The sequence below is a fragment of the Pelophylax lessonae genome (assembly GCF_965119305.1).
Source record: "Pelophylax lessonae genome assembly, chromosome: 3".
NCBI lineage: Eukaryota > Metazoa > Chordata > Amphibia > Anura > Ranidae > Pelophylax > Pelophylax lessonae.
The window spans coordinates 117,687,351-117,691,751 of record NC_138770.1 but is presented as its reverse complement, the minus strand read 5'-3'; positions in this window follow the sequence as shown (position 1 = coordinate 117,691,751).

The window sequence follows — 4,401 nt, the reverse complement described above, 5'->3', positions numbered from 1 at the left end:
TTGTAGAGAGAAGCGATTGTAAACCTCCTTGAAAAATATGTATTATGAAAGAATGATCAATGACAACAACTAGGAGAAAAAAAGGCAAAACAATACTGAAATTAAAGTTTCAGTTTTATATTGAAACTAAAGCAAATCTATCCTTCATATCTTAAGTTTTGTCTTTCTAACATGGTTTTATTAGCAAAGTTTTATGTGTCAAAGCAATTTATAAAAGTGCTTTTAGGATAAAATTCCTGATATGAAGCCGCAGAGCACTTGCACACAGGTGACAAAGACGAGCCACTCTCTGTTCTTCTAGCTTCTAATGCTTAATAGAGGATCCAATTTTCTTTTCTGCAACACGGGCTGCAAGAAAGGAAATCACTTGATTCCTCCATTAAACCCCAGGGTGTTTTGATAGCAGCCTTCAGTTCTTCCTCTTGACAATACCCCACACATTCCCAAACCAAATCAAGTTTCCCAGAAACACAGATTCCCGGGAAACCAAAACAAATAGGTTCAAAAATGTATTTATGTACAGTGGGTACGGAAAGTATTCAGACCCCCTTAAATTTTTCACTCTTTGTTATATTGCAGCCATTTGCTAAAATCATTTAATTTCATTCTTCTTCCTCATGAATGTACACATAGCACCCCATACTGACAGAAAAACACAGAATTGTTGACATTGTTGCAGATTTATTAAAAAAGAAAAACTGAAATATCACATGGTCCTAAGTATTCAGACCCTTTGCTCAGTATTTAGTAGAAGCCCCCTTTTGATCTAATACAGCCAGGAGTCTTTTTGGGAAAGATGCAACAAGTCTTTCACACCTGGATTTGGGGATCCTCTGCCATTCCTCCTTGCAGATCATCTCCAGTTCTGTCAGGTTGGATGGTAAACGTTGATGGACAGCCATTTTTAGGTCTCTCCAGAGATGCTCAATTGGGTTTAAGTCAGGGCTCTGGCTGGGCCATTCAAGAACAGTCACGGAGTTGTTGTGAAGCCACTCCTTCGTTATTTTAGCTGTGTGCTTAGGGTCATTGTCTTGTTGGAGGGTAAACCTTCGGCCCAGTCTGAGGTCCAGAGCACTCTGGAGAAGGTTTTTGTCAAGGATATCCCTGTACTTGGCCGCATTCATCTTTCCCTCGATTGCAACCAGTCATCCTGTCCCTGCAGCTGAAAAACACCCCCACAGCATGATGCTGCCACCACCATGCTTCACTGTTGGGACTGTATTGGACAGGTGATGAGCAGTACCTGGTTTTCTCCACACATACCGCTTAGAATTAAGGCCAAAAAGTTCTATTTTGGTCTCATCAGACCAGAGAATCTTATTTCTCACCATCTTGGAGCCCTTCAGGTGTTTTTTAGCAAACTCCATGCGGGCTTTCATGTGTCTTACACTGAGGAGAGGCTTCCGTCGGGCCACTCTGCCATGAAGCCCCGACTGGTGGAGGGCTGCAGTGATGGTTGACTTTCTACAACTTTCTCCCATCTCCTGACTGCATCTCTGGAGCTCAGCCACAGTGATCTTTGGGTTCTTCTTTACCTCTCTCACCAAGGCTCTTCTCCCCTGATAGCTCAGTTTGGCCGGACGGCCAGCTCTAGGAAGGGTTCTGGTCATCCCAAACGTCTTCCATTTGAGGATTATGGAGGCCACTGTGCTCTTAGGTACGTTAAGTGCAGCAGAAATCTTTTTGTAACCTTGGCCAGATCTGTGCCTTGCCACAATTCTGTCTCTGAGCTCTTCAGGCAGTTCCTTTGACCTCATGATTCTCATTTGCTCTGACATGCATTGTGATCTGGAAGGTCTTATATAGACAGGTGTGTGGCTTTCCTAATCAAGTCCAATCAGTATAATCAAACACAGCTGGACTCAAATGAAGGTGTAGAACCATCTCAAGGATGATCAGAAGAAATGGAAAGCACCTGAGTTAAATATATGAGTGTCACAGCAAAGGGTCTGAATACTTAGGACCATGTGATATTTCAGTTTTTCTTTTTTAATAAATCTGCAACAATGTCAACAATTCTGTGTTTTTCTGTCAGTATGGGGTGGTATGTGTACATTCATGAGGAAGAAGAATGAACTTAAATGATTTTAGCAAATGGCTGCAATATAACAAAGAGTGAAAAATTTAAGGGGGTCTGAATACTTTCCGTACCCACTGTATAACAAAATGGAATGACACAGGGAAAAAGTATTTAACACGTTAACTGAAATGTATTTAATAATTTGTAAAAAATCCTTTGTTGGTAATGACAGCTTCAAGAAGCTTTCTGTATGGAGAAACTAGATGCATGCATTGCTCAGGTGTGATTTTGGCAAATTCTTCCACACAGTCTTCGAATATTGAAGGTTCCATGGGCCTCTTCTTAAAAACTCTGATCTTTAGTTATTTTCATAAATTTTTTAATTGGATTCAAATCAGGTGATTGGCTGGGCCATTCTTGCAGCTTTATTTTCTTTCTTTGAAACCAATTGAGAGTTTCATTGGCTTTGTGTTTGGGATCATTGTCTTGCTGAAATGTCCACCCTTGTTTCATCTTCATCATCTTGGTGGATGGCAGCAGATCTTTATCTATGTCTTGGTATATTTTTCCATTTATGCTTCCTTCAATGATATGAAGTTTGTATGGTGGGTAGGAAAGTGCGCTGATTCAATATAGGGTGTGCTGCTACCTTAGAGTGTATGTTGTAGAATATGTAAAGAAATCAGGTGCGCTGCCCTAGTGCATATGTGCAACATACAAAATGATGCAAACAAATAAACCAAAAATGCAATAATAATGCAAAAAAATGAAAACGTATGCAATTCGTGTAAAACAAAAAATGTCCAGAAGGTGACTAGTGATACACCAATGTGCAATAAACGTCCATGTTATAAGTCCATAAATAAAGTGCAAAAAATGGTGACATAAGCTTCCAGCTTGGGGAAAGGTGAACTGTGATTGGAAGGTGCAAAGTCCCACCACCAGCTTGGCCTCTTACCAGAAGTTAAACGTTAAGGGCATATATGAATATGACCGCTCCAAAGGTCATGCAGCCAGGTAGAAAAGTTCCCAGAAATACAGAAGGCACTCTGACACACTCGTGCTCCCTAGACTCTTACCGGACAAAAGCCAAACAAGAAGCCTGGTTCTATGGTGATGAGTGGTCCTGCCGGGGGTTACTGGACTCTAGGATGGCTGATGTAGTCCTTGTGTCCAAGAGGAACAGACCCAGTCAGAAAGCCTGACGAAAGAAGATCCTGCCAAAGGTGACTAGACTCTGATTGGCTGCTGTAACTCCTTAGTCTGGTTGACCTCAATAATAGGGGACACAACAGAGGGGACCGCAATAGTGCATTACCAACAGTAGATATTTATTAAAAACAAATGGTTGCACTTACAGTTGTGAAGACAATAATAGCGAGTTCCCTCACGGAGGAGCTGTATGGCGGGGTCCGCCTGCAGTGCGGACCGCTGCCTGGTCTAGATGTGATGACGCGGCGCCTCCTCTCTGACGCGTTTCTCCCGATAGGGCATCCACTTAGATAGGAGGTAGAGCCAGCGCCATCACTACCGCCATTATATATGCCCTGTTGGTTGATTTGGACATTGCTATTAAAGAGTATGATAAGTGGCCAGTCTACAGGTAAGAAGGGGAGGGTCCCGAACCCCGGAAGTACTTGCTACAGGGCATATATAATGGCGGTAGTGATGGCGCTGGCTCTACCTCCTATCTAAGTGGATGCCCTATCGGGAGAAACGCGTCAGAGAGGAGGCGCCGCGTCATCACATCTAGACCAGGCAGCGGTCCGCACTGCAGGCGGACCCCGCCATACAGCTCCTCCGTGAGGGAACTCGCTATTATTGTCTTCACAACTGTAAGTGCAACCATTTGTTTTTAATAAATATCTACTGTTGGTAATGCACTATTGCGGTCCCCTCTGTTGTGTCCCCTATTATTGAGGTCAACCAGACTAAGGAGTTACAGCAGCCAATCAGAGTCTAGTCACCTTTGGCAGGATCTTCTTTCGTCAGGCTTTCTGACTGGGTCTGTTCCTCTTGGACACAAGGACTACATCAGCCATCCTAGAGTCCAGTAACCCCCGGCAGGACCACTCATCACCATAGAACCAGGCTTCTTGTTTGGCTTTTGTCCGGTAAGAGTCTAGGGAGCACGAGTGTGTCAGAGTGCCTTCTGTATTTCTGGGAACTTTTCTACCTGGCTGCATGACCTTTGGAGCGGTCATATTCATATATGCCCTTAACGTTTAACTTCTGGTAAGAGGCCAAGCTGGTGGTGGGACTTTGCACCTTCCAATCACAGTTCACCTTTCCCCAAGCTGGAAGCTTATGTCACCATTTTTTGCACTTTATTTATGGACTTATAACATGGACGTTTATTGCACATTGGTGTATCACTAGTC